We start from the raw sequence: 22,216 nt of genomic DNA, 5'->3' as shown, positions 1-22,216 counted from the left end.
GAGAGCCTTTGTAAGAATATCCGCCAACTGTTCTTCAGTAGGAACGAAGGGAAACATAATGATCTGTCCATCCAGCTTCTTTTTAATAAAGTGTCGATCTACCTCCACATGCTTCGTGCGATCATGCTGAACAGGATTGTGAGCAATTTCAATTGCAGCCTTATTATCACAATAAAGCGGCATAGCCTTTTTCTGCCTGAATCCCAAATCCCTCAATAAATTTCTCAAGCACAACATCTCACAAAGTCCTCGGGCCATCCCTCTATACTCTGCTTCTGCACTAGAACGAGCCACCACCTTATGTTTCTTGCTCTTCCAAGTAATCAAGTTACCACCTACAAATGTGAAGTAGCCCGAAAGTAGACCTGCGATCTGTAATATTACCAGCCCAGTCCCCGTCTGTGTACCCAGAAACATCCAAGTGACTGTGTTTTGAAAAGAGTAATCCCTTCCCTGGAGCAGACTTTAAATACCGCAAAATACGAAATACAGCATCCATATGAGTCTTACTGGGATTATGCATAAAATGACTCACCACACTAACTGCATAGGCTAAATCTGGTCTAGTGTGGGATAAATGAATCAACCGGTCAACTAACCTCTGGTATCATGCTTTATTTGTAGGTACTTGATCCAAGTACTCTGCTAACCGATGGTTTTGCTCAATATGAGTATCAACAGGTTCACAGTCAAGCATACCTGTTTCTGCCAGCAAGTCGAGAACATACTTCCTCTGACTCAACACAATACAATCCTTCCCACGAGCAACTTCAATTCCCAAGGAATATTTCAAATTACCCAAATCTTTCATCTCAAATTCTAAAGACAACTGACCTTGTAACCTTTGAATCTCCTCAAAGTCATCACCTGTCACAACCATGTCATCAACATAAATAATTAAGGCAGTCACTTTACCACACCGATGTTTAAGAAACAAGGTGTGATCTGAATTGCTCTGTCGGTACCCAATTTTCTTCATGAACTTGGTGAACCTGCCAAACCAAGCTCTGGGAGACTGCTTCAAACCATAAAGAGATTTTTTTTCAATCTGCACACCACCTGCTCTCCAGTAGAAGTACCATATCTAGGAGGCAAATCCATATAAACCTCTTCATGCAGATCACCATGCAAGAATGCATTCTTAACATCAAACTGTTGTAAAGGCCAATCAAGATTAGCAGTTAACGAAAGAAGTACCCGAATTGTGTTAATTTTCGCCACTGGTGCAAATGTCTCATCATAATCCACTCCATACTTCTGAGTATAGCCTTTAGCCACTAGTCTTGCCTTGTACCTGTCCACCGATCCATCTGAATTGTGTTTCACGGTATACACCCACCGACAACCAACTGTCTTCTTCCCGGGTGGTAATGATACTAGCTCCTATGTACAATTCTTCTCACGAGCATCCATTTCGACTGTCATTGCTTGCATCCACTTCTCATCCCTCATTGCATCCTACACTTTACTAGGGAGAGACACAAAAGATAATTGATTCACAAAGGCTACATACGGTTTAGACAGCCTATGGGTCAACATATAATTAGCAACGGGGTATTTAGCTTTTACACTTAGAGTAGGTTCATAGTGCTTTGGGGGTTGACCACGGGTGGAACGACTAAACAGAGTTTTGGTGGGTACAATATCTGACACAGAAGATCGAACACTAGCTGACACAGAAGGGGTATTAGATAAAGAAGGATTAGACCATACCTCGGGTGACGACTGAGTAGGTGAGGCCACTGAAGGAGAGGGAGAGACAGAAGAATTGTTCAAAACAGCATTGGCGATATCGAGAATTTCATCGGGAACTTCCTCTACGGCCAACCGGTCAGATTGATCCGGTAGACTGGTCAGTAGCTGACTACCCAGATTCTCTTCTCCGTTCGGTGGGCTGCTGTCCTCTTTGTCAAGTTCCGTTCCCAAACACTCCAGCCTTGAGAACTCGGATGTCTATCTCTCATCTTGCCCACGAAACAAATCTTCATAATAACAAGACTTCTCCCCTTGACGAGGAGTCACATGAGGTAAAAAATAACATGCATCTTCATTGAACGTAACATCCATGGTGACATAAAACTTCTGGGATTGAGGATGATAACATTTGTAACCTTTCTGATGAGAACCATACCCCACAAACACACACTTAAGGGCTCTAGCATCCAACTTTGACCTATGATTCTTATATAGATGGACATAAGCAATACAACCAAAGACACGAGCAGGAAGAGTATTAGAAGATGAAATAGAAACATAGTTAGACAGAACCTCAAGTGGGACACGACCTTGAAGAGGGACAGACGAAAGACAATTGATTAGATGAGAAGCACACAATACGGCCTCTCCCCAAAGATACTTAGGCATGTTAGCACTAAGTAGAAGAGACTGAGCCATGTCCAAAAGATGACAATTTTTTCGTTCACACACCCCATTTTGCTCAGGTGTTTGTGGGCATGAAGTTGATGTATTGTGCCATGGTGTTGGAAATATTCAAGAAAACAATGATTGACAAACTCACCCCGATTATCAGAACGAAAGACCTTAACATGAGCATCATATTGAGTACGAATAAGCTTATGGAATGCTGTAAAAGCAGAGAAAACAGAATCTTTGGACTTGAGTAAAACCACACAAGATAATCGAGTAAAGTCATCAATGAATAACACAAAATATCGCATTCCAGAAAGGGTAGAATGTTTAGAAGGACCCCATACATCTAAATGAATTAACTCAAAAGGCATAGTACTAGAATGAAAACTAGAAGGATAACTAGACCTATGACTCTTAGCCAAAGCACAAGTTTCACAATGCAGGTTAGACTCACTAACTCCCAGAAACAATGAAGGCATGGACTTCTTCATAACTTCAAAAGATGGATGACCCAAACGCCTATGCCACAACCATAGCTCACTCAATCTGTCAGAATTCAATGTCAGGGCGAAAGGCTGTTCCGATGCTTGTGTTGGCTCTGCGTACATGCAATCCAAGTGAAATAGTCTCCCCCTCAGGTCTCCCTTACCCATGATCACCTTGGTGCACAGATTCTGAAAAATAACATACATTAGATAAAAGGTTACAGAGCATTTATTTTGTGACCCCAACTGAGATACAGACAAAAGATGATGAGACAATGAGGGTACATAAAGCACATTATGCAATACAATGGATGGTGTAACCTGAACAGACCCAATACCTAAGACTGGAAAAGACGCACCATTCGCATTAGAAACATGGGATATAGAAGGGGATGACATAGACATAAAGAAGGACTTATCATAGGTCATATGGTCAGACGCACCAGAATCAATTATCCATGTATCACTACCAGTAAAGTCAGAAACATGTAAAGTAACACGAATTTTACCTCGAGTTTCCTTAGTCAAGGAAACATTACCCTGTGAGGGATCTTGCCCTGCAATGCCGTAGAAGTCAGGTTCTGGCACCAATTGGACTGCCACTTTGCCTCTTTGACCACCACCACGTCCTCCAGTATTATTGCCTCCTCTCCAACCAGAGTTGGTGCCATCGAGCTTTACACCAAAACTTGAATTATCTGTCACATTCTAAACAATCACAACCTCACGGGCCACAGAGTTCACCCCTCCATTCTGAGATCCTCCAGTATTCCCGTCGATAAGAGTCAAATCCACCATCTTCTTCTTTTTTGTCTCTTCTTTTTTTCCTACAAATTGTAACAAAAAGAATACCAAAGAACGATATGGACGGACACAAGAACAAAAAGGATGAACTGATGGACAAAGGATGAAATCAACTTGTAGAAGCAAAAGAACCAATTCACGACTTGAAGAAGCAAAAGAACCAATTCGACAAAAAGAACCAAGGCAAGAGAATCAATCGACCAAAAGAACCAATTCAACCAAATAAAAAAGAACCGAATAAAAAAAACCCTATATTCGCAGCGGAAAGAACAAACCGAGTCTGAATGGATCTCGGCTCTGATACAAAGTGAAGAAGAACAAAGGAACAAGAGATTTGAGATTTTCTGATATAATATTTACCTTCTCCAAGAACGGAGTATATATACAAGATACATCAAGACCTATTAGGAAACTAATTACAACAGAATAATCTTAATAATACACAATATTCACAATCCTAATTACATGGCATGACTCACGCCAACAATAATTTCGTTGTTCATGATGAAAAACATTGGGAAGGACGTCATGCACGAGAAGTTGAGTGCGGAGGCTTAAAACTTTGATACTTGCTTTGGTATCATGAAAAAAAGAGAATATTGCTTGAAGATGATTTTCATTGATTCATACAGAGGACATTTATACAAGAGATATCTTGATCGTCAAGATATCTAATACAATCTAGGAATTAATATAAGATAAGCAATCCTATGTAATCTCTAAATTCAATAACAATTATAATACATGATACTTTCCTATACGCGAAGGACAGTGATAATGTGTATAAACTAAACATATAAATTGTAGAGAACACAAAGAGAAAAAATATGAGGGATGTAGAGGTATCTGTTTTGTTCTCATTAGTCGTCCCTTTTATAATTGGTAGAAGAAATCAATCTAGATTCACTATAACTGGTACATACTTTGTAGTTGTTCCTGAATCAGCATTTAAAGAGACATGATTTAGTTATCAATTGGTTTATGAGCATCATTAGACCCAGAAATACAAGGGTTTTACCCTTCAAATTTGTTTGGGAAAAGCAGGAAGGGTGGTTTTGATACGATTGTTATTCGAAAGAGATAGATGATATCATTGGAGGAGCTAAAGAGATATCACCAGAAACAATGAAGGTGGTGAGTGCTTGCAAGGCTAAGATAACAATGGCAGGAAAATTAGAGCATCTCCTCGATTTGGTAAATTATTGATTCGATAATTGACTTGGCAATCATTCTTTTGAACTACATCATCTTCCTCTGCATTTTCACTTCCATATTTCTTATAACCATTGACTATCATCATTTTTGCTATGGAGAAATGAATAGCTTGAGTGCACAGTCCACGTGTGTGAGGTCCCTTTTTATTGATCGGTGGATGATTCAAGATCGACGATTTTCAAAACATACAAAACAATAGACTATGCCGTAGTTTTGGAAGACAGAAGGAGATCTCGTGGTTTGAGAAACAATAAACCGCTTTCACACACAAACTTCGGTCTACTCTCAATTTATTTCTTTAAAATAAAATATATAATTCATTTCACGCCAAGCCATACACAATTTAGACAAACATAATTATTGTTTTACTTATTTTCCATCAATATCCACTTTACTAATTAATAGTGGATGATTCTACATTGCTAGTTTTGAAAACAAAAACAAGAGACGATGTCGTAGTTTTGGAAAACAGTTGGAGATCATGTGGTTGTAAGAGACAATAAGCTTCTTTTTTCTTTTTTCTTTTTGAAACGAACAATAAGCTTCTTTTACAAATGGGTTTCGGTTTTAATTTTTAATTTTTTTATTTTAGAAGAAATCATAAAAAAATTTCATAAATTGGTAATAATACAAAAAAATCTGCCACATAGTGGTCCGAAAATATAAGTCTTCCAAAGCAATATTACACTACCCAACACATGTCTCCAGGTGGAGCAAGCTGATGAGAAACTAATTAAAGAATGTATGATGTAGTTGTTAATGCTCACGCTCTAGTGGTAGCTAGAACCTTGTTAACGCTTATCCGAGTTCGGACCGCTACTGAGGGTTACATAGCACTACCGTCATTTGTCAAGTAAAATACAAATGGTGTTAGAGGGGAGACCGTTGTTGGTGACCTTCTCTACTCTAATGTCTAAGTTAGTCAATGTATTTATATTGATAGAGTAACGTTAGACAAGTATTTTATGCATAATCAATGAGGAGAGAGAAATGAATCTTTTATAGGTGAAGAGGAGACTGATCTCTTTCTGATTCCCTATGTGGGGCTGATGGGCATCAGTTAGCAACTTCTAATATCTCAGCGAGGTGATCTTGAGTTCTTGACGCGGCGCGTGGCTGCGCACCAAAGGTGATCTCGGCCTGAGCCTAAGCCTGAGCCTGAGGTCAGGTGATAGTCTGTGTGACGGTGTACGTTCCCGGAGGTTACACCCTTAACAGCGCTAGTGCCTTTGGTGGTGATGTGGGACTGACCCAATATATATAGCAAATTCTGTCAAATTCAGTATAGTAGTCACCAATACGCTCTCTGCCGTCCCAAGTAAAACCATAGGGTTTCTCGAGGGAAAGACCCAAAACACTAGAAAATCAACGGCCAAGCCAAACATCCATGTCTCCACATTATCACTACAGAAGGCAGAGGGGTGAAGTTATGGCCGGCCGCTTGAAAAGAAATTTCAAATCCAAGTGTTAAGAGCTGGAGCATGAAATCCTCTTATATGTGAAATCGACTGAATCCGAAGTTCAAATTCAAATAGCCTAGGGCACCAAGAGGACATAAATAATGTCAATGATTGTTGGATCATAATTCATATACATATTTGTCCCCTAAAACATGGAAATTACTTGTTCTAAAGTCCAAATTTAATGTTGACTAATCCAATTTCATTATTTCCCTAATCTTGTACTTTTGCTTAACCTTTGCGTTTATTTATATATATTTATTATGTTTTCTTTATCATGCTAGGAAATGATGGGGAATAATGGAAATGCACTAAAAAGTCAACCTTAGAACATTTCTTACTCCGGCTAGGAGAAAGTGACCTAGACAAGGAAGAAGGAGCGGCCGCCTAACCAAATAAACTGCAAATGAGTTGAAACTCTCCAAATCCATTCTAGACATCCTAAGAAACATTTCTTATGAAGAGTGGAAGTGCCAGATAAAAGTGGAAGGCCTTCAAACAATCAGTCCAATTTTCTGCAGAAGCAAAATTGGAAAACTGGACCTGTAAGGAGTCCAGTAGCGTTTCCGGCCCAACTACTACTCCAAAAGCTCTGAAATTTTAACAGGATGATCTACACTCATAGAGAAACATTTGATATGAAGAAATTGGAGGCCCATGATGAAGTCTTGGTGGAGAAATAATTGAAGGAATAAAGGGGCAGAAACTAACCTAAAACCAACTCAACACCACATGTTCATGTTTCCTACCCACATGAAGAAAGCTAGATGCTTTTCTCTTTTTCCTTGGATATATTTTTCTACTCCAATCTCTTTAATAGATCATCATCACTTCCATATTTCTGCACCTCACTATGCCAAAAAAGCTATCAGACAACAGAGTTCAGACGACAGAATTGTCATTTTCTGTCGTCTGAGTGTTTTAGACTAAACTCAGACGACACATAAATTAAATGTGTTGTCTGAATACAATGAGAAACCATGCTTGTTTCATTTTGAAGATATGGTCAGACTCAGACGACACTTAAATGTCGTCTGAAAAGATGAAAATTTTCTATATTGAACCCTAGCAGAAATTTCAGACTTCCCTCCAACAAGTTTTAGGCTTTTCCCTCTCAAATGCCCAAACCCTATAGCTGAATAGTCGATAGAGTGATATTCAAACAACACAGTTAAGAAATTGTGTTGTCTGAATAAGGTAAGTTATATTTTTTTTCCTTTTCTTTTTGGCTTAGTTGCGAAAGACTTCGCGTGTTTTCCACGGCTCTTCTCTTTCTCTTTTCCCATCTCTGCTCGTTCGCTCTCCCATTCTCTTTCTCTCCTTTACCAACAAAATCCCCTTTCTCTTTGTCTCCATCTCTCCCATAAATTTCTTTCTCAAAACCCTGCAGCCTCCCCAGATTCTCTCTGAATCCCTACCCTTCATCCAGAAGTTCAGGGCCAAGACCAGTGTAGTCAAGTACCACGGTGACGCCATGAAAGAGAACACCGTCCAGGCCATGGACGGCCTTACCTCTACATCGCCTCCGCCTCTTCCTCTTCCTGCTTAACCCTCCGTTCAGATCCAGTCCCCGGAAGGCTTTTCTCTCAAAGACAATGTTTTTTTAATTTGGGCTTTTAGGGTTCTTCTGGTTTTGGGGTTTTTCTGGTTTGATTTTGCTCATGATTTTTATTTTTGCAGAATTGGTTAGAGAGGTAGTGCTAGTTTGGTTCCTCTTTGACCCGCTTTCAGAACATGACAAGGCTTCCTTCTTTAACAATGACCTCCTAATTTTGGATGCCTTCGTGATTCATAAGGTAATATGAAAGCAATTTGCAATACTAATTTGATTCTTTTCTCTCAATTTAATTATAATTAGAAAATGGGATCTTCAATTTTTTCTTTAGATTGGTACAAGTTAACAAAAGCCTGCTTTAAGTATGTTCTGGGTAAAACTAGAAATATACATTGAAAATGATAAGCTTGGTGTGTGTTTATGCTATTTGATTCAGAAATAGCTGTAGGTCTAGACATTTGTATAATAGAAGAATACAAATGCCATTAGTTTGTTTGTTGGTTGGTTTTTCTTGTTGATTAAAGCTTTTTATGGGTTTGGTTTTGATTTTGTTTTCTGTCTCCGTTGGTTTTGAACTAATTGGGGTTTTGATTATTTTTTTTTGTGTTGGAGTGCGATATGTTTCAGTAGTTGATTGGACTGGTTTGAGGTGAGTTGCTTGCTAATTTCAGTTTGATTTTTTTGATTAGATTTTCAGCTAAAGTTATAGTCTTTGGCCATTTGAAAATTCATGGTCTTACTTTCTTCTTTTATTGTTGTTGTTGGAAGTATCTGGAGTTCTGAAGCCTGCATTATCGGTTTAATTTAGTTTAAGCGCATTGGATTTTGTTAACGATTGTGTATTTGATTTGAAGAATGCTTTAATAATTGGAAACAGATCTGGTGAGAATATACATGTGCTGCATATGTGACATTCAGAGATGCTTATGCTCTTGAAACTGCTGTTTTGCTCAGTGTAAGTTGCTGGTCTCTCTACCAATATGCTCTATTTGAAGATATTATTTTTTGGGAAGTGGAGGTGTACGTCAAAACTCAAAGTGTGCAGATATATTTCGTTAAAATAGAGCAACTTTTGGGAGTCAAAATATTAAGTTGCTTATGCTCTTAATGGTTGCTTTGACACTTCCCAAATATGCAGATATATTTCATTAAAATAGAGCAACTACCAAACTATATTCTAAAATAATATAATGAAGGAAGATTGGTTAAAGAACACGGACATTACTTTCAATTTTGTTTTGTTTTTTTGTTTTTTTTTTTTTTTTGATAAGAAATTAACTTCATTCATTAAAGACTACTGCAAAACACAGCACCCATCAGGGTTTACACCAAATGACTAACACTCAGACTAACATCACATATCCTCACTCCGACAAAGAGAAAAGGACGCGTCAATGGATCCAACAACCACAATCGAATTGAGCCGCTGCTCGCGCCAATCGGACCAAAATAAGTAGCACTAACTAGAATAGGTACTAACCAATAGAACACTATTGGGCGGGCTATCCCAGGATCACCCTTTCTCCTCAACACAGGCTGATAATGAAAACCCAGCACAAAGACCAGGTAGGACTGGATCCTGACGACGAGCCAGCAACCCAAATCGATCCGATTGCCGGAAACCACGACGACTACCATAACTCTAAAAAGCATGGACTTATTTGAGATCTGACGAGCAGATCCAACAACTAACAAACTAAAGACTAACAGCAAAACCAGTAAACTAAACAGACTAAACAAAAACCCTAGCCCAAAGGCTCGGCCCAAAAGCCACTCCCCACAAGGATCCGACGCCGTAATCCACCAAGGTCGAGTCCAGTGCCCGCGCGCTCCGCCGTCCCGCCGCCGCAGCGAATCCCACCACCACAACGTCGTCGCACCACAAAGCGGGCCACCCCAGTACCTGGACGCCAACAGAAGCAGAAACCCCAGAGATATCAGATCCCCTCCAGGCCCGCCTCTGCCATGAGATCGAGAACCCAGCCTTCGCCAAGCCTCCAACCTCAGCCCCGCCATCGCCAAGCAACGCCAAGCCACCATCCTCTGCCGTGACACCAGAATCAGCCGGTAAATCGCACCACGCCGAGCCACCTTGACCCCCGAACCAAGAAGAAAGAAAACCGATCGGTCTTCTCTGTCCGAGATCCAGCCGCCATCCCTCCCTAGGCCAAGCCTCCGGCATAGAACTGCACCGATCATCCTCTCCCGGACCGGAACGCTACGGCAGGAGCGCCGGCGGCGTTCGGCCGGGAGAGGCACCACTCGTACTCCCTCTGTTTTTTCGCCGCGCGTGAGGCGCGTTCCTTTAAGTGCACTCCCTTAACGTCACCGAGGCTTCAATTTTGTTTTGTTCTGGAAAGAAGCTATCATTTCTAATCATCAATCAGTATTTCAAAGTTTTGGTATGCAATTCACCTCCTAAGATAACTATTACATTTTTTTTATTATTGTTGATCATGAGCTACAAAAAAAAAATGCTTTATCTATTGCATTAGGCAGATATAGGTGGTGTAATATATTCATACTTATATGTTGTTTCACTAAGAATATACTTATAGCATCTGCTATAGGGAAATTCTAGTATACGTCGATGTATGCCATACATTAACTTTTTTGAATATTTTAGACCGTCGGATATAATTAAACTAAGAATATATCTAACGGTTCAGAATATTCAATGATGGTGACCTGCTCACCTGGTAGCCTTTTTTTTTTTTTTTTTTTTTGCAAAATTCTGAATTACATATCAACCATAAAATTTGAGATTTTCTCAGAAAACCCTAAATTGAAAGGGCACTTAAGAACTCGTTCAATTTCTTCCATACAAATTTTTCTTTTGCTCTGATAAAACCCTAAGTTGAAAAGGAGAAGACTGGAGGAATGAAGAATTGCATTGAGGAATGATAGATTTCCCAATACTCGTAAGTTTTCTGGTACCCAAATCTCTCTCTCTCTTCAACCATACCATCAGATCTTTGACGAGGTCATGATTTATTGTTTATGATTCTCACAATGAGTTCTTGCAGGTTGGACCATCTTGCAGGTATGGCTTAGCATCTTCAAGAGCAATGGATGCCTTTTAGTAAATATCTCATATAATGTTGTAGGCTTTGCGGAAGCAAGGAGAGGTTGCTGTGGCACGGGGATTGTAGAGACCACATCATTGCTGTGCAATTCAAAGTCAATAGGAACTTGTGCTAATGCAACTCAATATGTGTTCTGGGACAGCGTTCATCCATCTGCTGCTAATCAATTTCTTGCTGATGCATTGATTGTCCAAGGGGTTCCCCTCATTTCATGAGGATGGTATATGCATGTTCCTAGAGAACTCTACAAAATGGTGAAAACTGCTATCCCTTTCTTTTGGGTTCTACTATGTTTACAGAGATAGTGATAAAAACTCAAATTCTGTTTATACACTTTATTTTACTTATTCAGAATAATGTTGCTGGTAAATTTTATTTTCCTTTGGGACGTACAAAGGTTGTATGCAATCTGTAATTTATTAATGTAAGAAATTCCTTCAGACCAAAATGGTTTGGAAATTGGAAAATTGTGGTTGACTTGTACTGTTTTACAGTAGTTTGACTCGTTTTTTTTGAAATGTATCCTTGACGAGGTCGGTTGGCTTTGCAGTTGAGGCTTACATTCTAGCTATATGAAATCCGATATTGTGATCAATTCGATCATTAACTATTCCAAATTAAAGGCCTCTTACACTAACTATTCCGAAGGTTATATTGGTTGAAATCCTCTGTCGGCTTCCCTGCAATTAGTTCATTTTGTGATTCAAGTGTGTGTCCAAAGTCCAAACGTTGCTACAGTCTCAAATGGTCAAGGAAGGACAAGGAAGGCAAATTCAAATGGTCAGTCGACCCTGTTACTATAACCTGCAAACATAAGAAGCTCAACCCGGACAAGGTTTGGGTGCGAAGTTTCCACCCAAACAATGAGGATATAGTGCATTTCTCTCACCTTGAAGACTTCTTTCACGTGCAACCTTCGTGGAGGAATGTTAGAGATAGTCACACAGGGTATACGCCATCGTTTATACGAATTCATCTACCCGTCTTTGCTCCCATGGTGGCCTACCCCGGTTCCTCGACTCCAAAACCTCTGGGCTAGCTAGGGTACAATATAGTAATTCTGAAACGTAATTGTGTAATCGAGAAGACGTGGGGCAGAAATAAACTGAAGTACGTCATTCGATCAAAAATAAACATTGGAAGTGCCATATCTAAAATGCTTTTCTTTTTTACTTTCACATTATTATACTTCTATACTTGGTCTCTCAGTTTTGGTGGCTGATCGCTGGAGACAGAAAGAGAGAGCGAAGGGTAAGGCATCCTGACAGCCTTTTGGTTCTTTCCGATTGTTTGTCTCTTCTCAATCAAAACTTGAAGATATAGATGTTTTTGGTTGTTTGCTCCATCTGTACAGAAACAGAGAGAGCGAGTGATTGTTTGACTCTTCTCAATCGAATCGTCAAGTATAGACTCTGCTCTGTCTATTATCAATTCTGGGTTTTCATTTTAAATTGTCTTTCTGGTTATTTTTGTGATGATTATCTTTTGCATGTGTCCCGGTTGTTTTTATATTTTCATTTCAATCATTTCATTTTAAACAAAAAACTGCAGCCGCTGTTTTATGATTGGTTATGGTTGTTCTCTAAGTTTGAATCTTGAAGTTGATTGAAGGTTCTGTCCCTTCTATGTTTTTTGACGTTGTGATTGCTATTTCGTCTCTTTTTTTTACTACATAGATTAGTATTATGGCAAACAAGATTGATATGTTCAATAACAACGGCCAGAAAAATATGTCTGCAAATATAAAGAAATGCAAGATGAAAATCTTAAGCAATGTTTAAAGTACTGTATAAAATTGAGCTTAAATTCATTGAAGAAAATATATATACCAATCAAGAATATATGAATGAAAATGAAATGGAACCAACAAAGTAATGTCGATGGCCTCTGACATTAACAACCCAAATATTATAAGATTCCCCAACATTTCTGATACAGTTTTGTATATTTTCTTGGCAGCCATCAGTGTTCTGTTCAAGTTGTCATGCCAAAGTCAGAAACAAAACAAAGAAGGAACTGATATTCATTGGAGAAAAAGTCTAAAGCTGAGTGATATCAGCACAGAAATTTGACACTCTTAAGTCCCAGCAAACAGCTCAACAACCATCCAGTCATGTAAACCAAGAACAATTCTCCACTTTCAACATAAACCCATTTCACAAAATCATAAACCCATCTCGAATTGAACAAAAGGCCAACTGGGTATCTGATAAACTCGATGATAAACACCAATTTCAGACAAACAATGCAAACTACGGCTATAACACGAGTGTGAACAACTGTAATTGCCTCACAGAAAGAGAGAGAGGATGTACCTGAAAAGACAGCAGCGGGTGAAGAACACAAAGATTTGGGCTTTATGCTCAAATTTCTAGAGAGAGAGAGATTGTCTTTCCCTTCATGTTGATTGCCCCCCTTTTTCGTCTTCTCCTCGATCTGTTCCTCAGGACTCACACGCCCAAATTTCCAGATCTCTACTTCTTCCTCTCAAACTGGTTGCTGTCCCTGGGTGTCGCTCTCTTCAGCGACTCTTATCCCTTTCCTTCTGCCCTGGTTTAGGCCCTGTTGTCTTTCTTTGTTGGTGCGTTCTGAGATATCTCGATCTTCTTGGTCGTGTAGCTTGGTGTTCTCTCCATGGCAGAGACGCAGTCGATGTCACGGTGCTGTCCTCCTTGCTGAGATACTCCTTGGGCGGCTCTTGTGTTGTAGTTTGGGTTTGCTTTATGGTGCTTTGTTCTTTCTTGTTCTTGTTTGTTTGTTGTTCCAACCCAGTTTCTGGGTTCTGTAACCTTTCTTCATTTGAATGTTAGTTGTTTGCTCTTTGCCAAAATCCTCAGTTCTCGAAAAAAAAAACTAACTAACTTAGTTATAATAAGTGTTAATACTTCATTATTACAAGTTTTCAGAACCACTTTACTAATAAAACAACAAATGTGTTGCTATAATAGTAAAACTTCATATATTTAAGTAAATTTGCGGTGAGTCCTTTATGGTGTGACAAGGTTGTCTATTTTGTAACTACTGTCCTTTAGGAGTTATTTACTTATTTGACAATGTTTTTTCTAGATTTTACAGCAATTGAGGTCCAAAGTGATAACCAAGGTTGTATTTGTGGTAATTCTTCAATATTACAAGTTTGACAACGAATTGTTGTAGAAGTAGTAATCAAACTCTTATTTGTGGTAATTTTTTATATTACAAGTCTGAGAACCATTTTACTAATATGAGTATATGACAACGAATTGCTGTCAAAGTGGTAAATTTTATGTATATATTGTAAATGAGGCGTGAGTCCTTAATTGTGTATTAAAGTTCTATATTTTGTAATTGATACTTTTCTTGTGTAAATCTCATCATCCATGAGAGAATTACTCGTTTGACAATGCATTTTACTATAAATTACAACAATTGAGGTATAAAGTGGTAATTATGGTTGTTTTTATGATAATTACATGAAATATGATCCATTTACAAAAAAAAGCGATCCCTTTACCAATGCTACAACAAATGTTTTGTTTATATGGTAAATAATCATATTAGACCTAAAACTTTTCAAGTCCTTATTCTTGTAATCCAGTTGTTCTTTTTGTAATTAGAGTCCTTTCTTTTGTAAATTATATCATCGATGAGACATTTTACAACAAAAGACCACATTGGACGTAATTAATGATAATTATAGTTGTAATAAAAGTAATTACTATATTTACGATATTCATTACAAGTTTTTGAACGATTTACGTATAAAAGAATAAATGAGTACTGTCACGCCCCGAATTTTGAATAACAAATTCAAATCCGAAACATGAATAATAATTATTACAATAACGTTCTGAATTTTTTTCTCAGAACAAACACACCTCACACCACCAATATTACATAACCAAATCCTCAAGGAGTTTATTGATTTCAGCACACTCTCTCCAAATATAAATGTAGCTCAAATGAGCATAACACACCTCACAAAAGAAAGTCAGATTCACACAAATGCAGCTACTCTACGCAGCTCGATCACCTTCCTGATTTTCCTGACCTGTAGGATTACCCGCTACACCGTTTGAATAGTGTACCGGGATTGCAACAACACAAAACCCGGTAAGCTTTTTGCAAAGCTCGTATGGATGCATAGATCATCGCCTAGATAATGAAAACTCGAAATATGGTCTGACGCGCCGCCACAAGCGGTGGTCAGTGGACGGTCAACGCGGCGGTCAACTCCGGGTCAACCACCTCCGATGGCAAAGCGACCAACTACAAACTTGTTCAAAATGAAAGGGTGATCGACTTCCATACCTGGAGCTAAGTCTGGTTTGGCCTAGATCGTCCTAGATCAAGCTTTGAAGTCGGATTATTCCTGTGCGTCCGATCAGATTTCATATTAAATCAGGGACGTCGAAAAAGTCAAACCTTGATCTAGTGTTCTATACTCAAAATCGTGATGAAAGACTTACATGGGGATGATCATGGGGAAGAGGAGATCACGAAAATGGGAAGGATCGGCCCGTGCAACGCCGGCACGGCCAAGATCCGATCGGGTCGAGTTTTAGCTTCGGGGGGGGCTTCGATCCACTTCTGGGGGCAGCGGCGGAGCAACCGGAGGGTACCAGGCGGCTGGGCGGCTTGCGGCGATCACGTAGAGGGTCGGGTCGTGGCCGGAGGACGCCGGAGGCCGGATCTGGGTCCGGGTCGGGTCGGTCGAATAATTCCGGGTCTGAGGGTTTCGATCGAGAGAGAGAGAGAGAACCGGAGGGACTATTTAGCAAAAAGGGAAATGTTTCGTCCTTAATGAAAGAATTTGGAAAATTTCTCTATTTATAGAAAAAACCCAATTTTAAAATATTCATAACTTATTCATACGAACTCCGAATATTACGTTCCACATATGCACGAGATCGTATCGACGAGCTCTACAACTTTCATGAAGGAAGTTTTCCTAAATTCCATACGTATAAAAAGTCAATTTCCACGAGCCCCTAAATAACGTTCGTTTTCGAAAATTAATCGTTCGAACTAATTCCACCACTCCTCCGAGCTTCGTACTTTCTCCCATGACCACAAAATCATTTCCAAAATGTCATCGAAAATTAACTTGAATTTTCGGGGTATTACAATCTACCCTCCTTAAAGAAATTTCGTCCCGAAATTTAAGTGCAAGTTAATTGCTCTCGATTACGGTTAACCTAACCATCGAATCTCCATCTTTCCCAAAACTGTAGTAATCTACAAAGCCACAGCCCTTTGTATAAAAATACATTCCTATAGCCACTAAATCCTTTCATCACGATGTAAATTCACAAAACAACTGCTCAACATCACTCCACATCAATTACACAAAATCATCACGTGGATCATCACATAGATCATCACTTAGATCTTCACAGGGATTATCTCATAGATCGTCACCCTGTACTGGCATACAAGCACAGTAAAGACTCCCACAAAGCGTTTCGCTACTCCATTAGCATCACGGTAAATCTCTATAATAAAACTTAAGCATGCACTATTCTACACAACAATAGAGATGCATCACTCAAAACAAATCATTCTCAAAAGCACTCCAACAAAACATGTCACCCAGTGATGATGACTTGGGCTTGCTCAATCCTTGGGCTAAGCATTAGGGCTGGCCAATTGGGCCGAAGAAACCGAACCATCCACATTTCGAACCGGCCCGAACCAATTTGGGTTTAACATTTGGGCCTACCATTCGGGCCGAACAATTGGGCTTACTATTTGGGCCTACCAATCGGCCGAACAATTGGGCTTACTATTTGGGCCTACAAATCGGGCCGAACAATTGGGCTTACTATTTGGGCCTACAAATCGGGCCGAACAATTGGGCTTACTATTTCCAGCTCGGCTACGGTATGAAATTGTACATACCGTAGGTATACCGTATATACGTATGCATACCGTACAGACCGTATATATGTATGCATACCGAAGCATATACAAAACCAAAAACTTTGTAGGAGGCAAGGTTCGAACTCCAGACCCCAAACACAAGGGTTTTGCTTCTAACCACTGAAGCAAGAGCTGCTTTCATTAATATATGCTCACGTGTTATATTTATTATGTCATAGGCGACATAATTAAAATAACGGGGAAGGCAAGGTTCGAAACCTCAACCTGCTGCACAAAACCTTTGTCCCCAACCACTGGAGCACAAGCTGTGCTTAATATAATGTGTACAAATGTTATACTTATTATGTCATAAGCGAACATAATAAAAATAAACGAGAGGCAAGGTTCGAACCTCTGACCTCTTGTACATGAGCTTTGCTCTTCAACCACTAGAGCACCAGCTGCTCTCGTTACTATCCATGCAACTTCTTTTATTTATTCTATCATAAGCGATAGAATAACAACAAACTGTCGGTACACTCCACGTGCCACGACACGTCTCTTCCGTGATTTACGGAAAGCAAATCACTTTCGGCTAAAGCTGTCTGCCACAGCGTCTCGAGATTCCCTCGGTCCCCTTACACGCTCTCCACGCGCCAACAGCTTTTCCGTGTTTTCGGGTGACTTTAATCCAACGCGTAGAATGAATCTCAGAGATCGTCCATCCAACGGTGGAGATCTGTTCACCTTGTTCTATAAATAGGTGCATTCTGGAGAAAAACTGTTCACTCCAAAGGAAAAGAAATTTTCTTTCGAGCTCAAGTCTTTCTCTCTCAACTCTTCAGCCTTTCTCTTCTCAAATCCCCAGTTTTTCACTCTCAAATCTTCAATCTTTTCCTCCAAATCTTCAATCCTTCTTTCTCAGATCTTTTCTTCCATTTGAAGATTCGATCTCATCTTTCCTCTGAGAATCTCAGATCTCCAATCACCAGTTCAACAACTCCAATCCTTCTAACAAAATCTCCCTCAAACACTAAACCATGTATTCCTCGATTTTCACATCCTCTCACCCCATGACCCAAGAGCCACGAACTCTGCAACTAATGGAGCTCCAAACCCCGCAACAAATGGAACTACAACAACAGCAACCAACAGAGGAGGGAGGAAACACCCAAGCAGCCGGAAGTAGTGCCAACATGGATTTCTGGCGAAGCCGTACCAGGTGGATTCCTACTCCAGATCAAATAAGAATCCTCAAGGATCTTTACTACGACAAGGGAGTTAAGTGCCCAACTACAGAGCACATTCACGAGATCTGTCTCCAGCTGAACCAGTATGGACAGGTTGAGGGCAAGAACATTTACTTTTGGTTCCAGAACGTCAGGGCTCGAGAGAAGCAGATGAAGAGGTGCAATCAGGCTGCTCAAGTGCCCATGGGAACTAGTTCTCTTGGTACTGGTGGATCCATTGATCTCAATTTTGGGTCCACTGGTTCTACTGGTGCTGGTGGATCCATCGACATCAATTTTGGGCCAACTGGTGGATCCATTGACATCAATTTTGGGTCCACTAGTTCTACTGATGATGGTAGATCCATTAATCTCAACTTTGGTTCCACCGATTCTACTGGTAATGAAGGATTTCTTGATTTAAATTTTGTTTCATATTCTTCCTCACACTTCAACACTAATACCAGTACAACACTAATACCAGTACAACTCTTTTGGCACAACAGGAGGACAAACATCCCTGCAACAACGAGGAGGAGATCACCAGGAGGTTGAAACTCTTCCTCTGTTCCCCGTGCACGGCGAGGACGTCTTTGGTAACCCGAAGACTACTTCCGAGGAAGGTAGCGCATTTGGTTACTATTCTGGTGGCTCAGGCGGTTACAACAGTGGCTCTAACGTTTCTCTTGAGCTCAGCCTCAATCCATCCGGAGCTGCTGACTAGGCTTAGCATAGCATAGTCCTCGTTTTCCTTTTTGTAATATAAAATCAATAAGATTGCATGCATGTCGTTTCTTCTTTTTGTTAAACCAACAACAACACCAAGGATCAACCTTGGTCACCCAATACTATTTTCAAAACCATTGACAACTCTGCTGCACACATCAATCATAATGATTTATCACAAACAATCAATTAAGTTGCACATAGGTCTAGCTAGCATCCTCTGAGTCAAACCAAACACAAACAATTTCGTCGCTAGAATTAGGGATTTATAAAGCTAAACACATCCTGAGTTAGCTAGGAAAAACCCACGTCTTTAGAGTTACTCTTACAACTCTTATAGAATCTCGATAATTCCATCTATCAATTGCTTCAACAAAAACTCACCACAATTCAATCCCTAACATTTAGCGATTCAGAAATCGAATCAAACTCCATATCACATAGTAATTCACTTGAACCACTATGGATACCTAACAAAGTCACTAAAATCAATATCCGAAATTGCGTTTAACTATATCACCTAAAATCAATCACCAAAGGCACACACTCTCATCCAACATCATTCACAAGAACTGATTCTAACTCTCCCAATTAATTACACCAAAATCAACTCCATTGCAAAACTTTAAGTGTCCCGCCTACTTAAACTTAAAACACACAACAACTTCAAATTCACTGCAGTCCATCTCCATACTATGATCCAAAACTTAAGAAAACTAGTTCACCACACAAAGGCCACAAAATTCAATTTCATTCACTTGAACAAAACTATATTCACAAGTCACGGTCAGGTCATCAACCCATGGTGTTCAAATGAATAAATTTCAAATCCAGTTTTCCTTGTGAATCGTAACGTATCGTTCCAAAATGATGCAAGCAACATCAACCACGTATATAAGACACATCTCGCGAACTCAATTCAAATTCCGAATCATCAAAACTACTACTAATTCCAATTCTACCAACAATCCTGATTCTGAAGGAATTATAGTACTCAACGACAACCCAAAATAATGGTCTCTCATCTCTAACCATCGAGCACAAAATAAAATTCTTGTCTCGCACCTTAAACCCTGCTTAACAACTTACAAGCACAAGGAAGAAGTAACCACAATAATTTCTTCCCTAACCTCAACCCTACTAACAAACTCCACAAGGACATCTCATTACAAAACAAGATATTTAATCCTTGATACGTACATCCCATCCAAACATCTGTACGTCCAACTTAAGAAGACAAAATTTATAACAATTCATACTCGTATCCACACTAGGTACGTGCATAGGTCAACATCATGCCTTCAACCAACACTTCAACATCCAAAAGGACCTCACTTCCATAAAACAAATCTCACCGACTCATCAGAGTTAAATCTAGAGGTCTCTATTCCTCGAAGATTACAACCTGCGGAAACTAAACTTATTCTAATACGAACTTAGAAGACAACTCTACCGTCCTACAGACATACACGCTGTCTAGACCCCATACTAAGACATACCCAATGATTATACCAGTACCGAAGAGTATATGATGGGGATCCGCTGCAGACGGGCCATCACTCGGGGAGTACTGATTATCACCAAATATGTACCTTACGCTCTGATACCAAACTGTCACGCCCCGAATTTTGAATAACAAATTCAAATCCGAAACATGAATAATAATTATTACAATAACGTTCTGAATTTTTTTCTCAGAACAAACACACCTCACACCACCAATATTACATAACCAAATCCTCAAGGAGTTTATTGATTTCAGCACACTCTCTCCAAATATAAATGTAGCTCAAATGAGCATAACACACCTCACAAAAGAAAGCCAGATTCACACAAATGCAGATACTCTACGCAGCTCGATCACCTTCCTGATTTTCCTGACCTGTAGGATTACCCGCTACACCGTTTGAATAGTGTACCGGGATTGCAACAACACAAAACCCGGTAAGCTTTTTGCAAAGCTCGTATGGATGCATAGATCATCGCCTAGATAATGAAAACTCGAAATATGGTCTGACGCGCCGCCACAAGCGGTGGTCAGTGGACGGTCAACGCGGCGGTCAACTCCGGGTCAACCACCTCCGATGGCAAAGCGACCAACTACAAACTTGTTCAAAATGAAAGGGTGATCGACTTCCATACCTGGAGCTAAGTCTGGTTTGGCCTAGATCGTCCTAGATCAAGCTTTGAAGTCGGATTATTCCTGTGCGTCCGATCAGATTTCATATTAAATCAGGGACGTCGAAAAAGTCAAACCTTGATCTAGTGTTCTATACTCAAAATCGTGATGAAAGACTTACATGGGGATGATCAGGGGGAAGAGGAGATCACGAAAATGGGAAGGATCGGCCCGTGCAACGCCGGCACGGCCAAGATCCGATCGGGTCGAGTTTTAGCTTCGGGGGGGCTTCGATCCACTTCTGGGGGCAGCGGCGGAGCAACCGGAGGGTACCAGGCGGCTGGGCGGCTTGCGGCGATCACGTAGAGGGTCGGGTCGTGGCCGGAGGACGCCGGAGGCCGGAGATGGGTCCGGGTCGGGTCGGAAGAATAATTCCGGGTCTGAGGGTTTCGATCGAGAGAGAGAGAGAGAGAACCGGAGGGACTATTTAGCAAAAAGGGAAATGTTTCGTCCTTAATGAAAGAATTTAGAAAATTTCTCTATTTATAGAAAAAACCCAATTTTAAAATATTCATAACTTATTCATACGAACTCCGAATATTACGTTCCACATATGCACGAGATCGTATCGACGAGCTCTACAACTTTCATGAAGGACGTTTTCCGAAATTCCATACGTATAAAAAGTCAATTTCCACGAGCCCCTAAATAACGTTCGTTTTCGAAAATTAATCGTTCGAACTAATTCCACCACTCCTCCGAGCTTCGTACTTTCTCCCATGACCACAAAATCATTTCTAAAATGTCATCGAAAATTAACTTGAATTTTCGGGGCATTACAAGTACTTAGTATGGTAATTTTTTTTTTTAAGTACACATGTCAAATTATAAGTGGATAACTTGTTGACCTGTACAACAGGTTTCACCAACTAATTTAATTTATTATATTTTAATTAAGGGCAAATTACTGGTCACACCCTCATCTTTGGGTGCGTCGACAGTTCAGTCCTTAACATTCTAATTTTAACAGATAACTCTCTAGACATTCAAATTTCACACAATTTGGTAAAAAATGACCATTTTACCCCTCACTTCCTTTTTTTTTTTTTTTTAATTCTTCTCTCGTTTTTTTTTTTTCTGCTTCTCTCTCTCTCTCTCTCTCTCTGTTTTTTGTTATTCTTCTGCTTCTCTCACTCTCTCGACTGAGAAAGACGGCGTCGTCTCTCCTCTCTCCCTCTCTCTCTCCTTTGCCAAGGTTCGCCTAGGCGCTAGGCGCCTCCACCCCGTCCCTCTGAGCCAAGCTATCCCTACTCGCCTCCACTCCCA

The 22,216-nt window shown here is 40.0% G+C and overlaps 1 long non-coding RNA gene across 1 annotated transcript; it reads right to left on the bottom strand.

Moving 5' to 3' along the window:
- Window positions 1–12,781: 12,781 nt before the first annotated feature.
- LOC133737795 (uncharacterized) lies at window positions 12,782–14,015 on the bottom strand. The gene is made up of 2 exons (XR_009859888.1): window positions 13,291–14,015; window positions 12,782–12,945 (listed from the first exon to the last, which is right to left on the bottom strand). It is a non-coding gene; the product is annotated as an uncharacterized LOC133737795 (long non-coding RNA).
- Between the last annotated feature and the right edge of the window lie 8,201 nt (window positions 14,016–22,216).

This window comes from Rosa rugosa, chromosome 1 (assembly GCF_958449725.1).
Source record: "Rosa rugosa chromosome 1, drRosRugo1.1, whole genome shotgun sequence".
In the NCBI taxonomy this organism is placed as follows: Eukaryota; Viridiplantae; Streptophyta; class Magnoliopsida; order Rosales; family Rosaceae; genus Rosa; species Rosa rugosa.
This window is presented reverse-complemented; position numbering and strand designations above follow the sequence as displayed.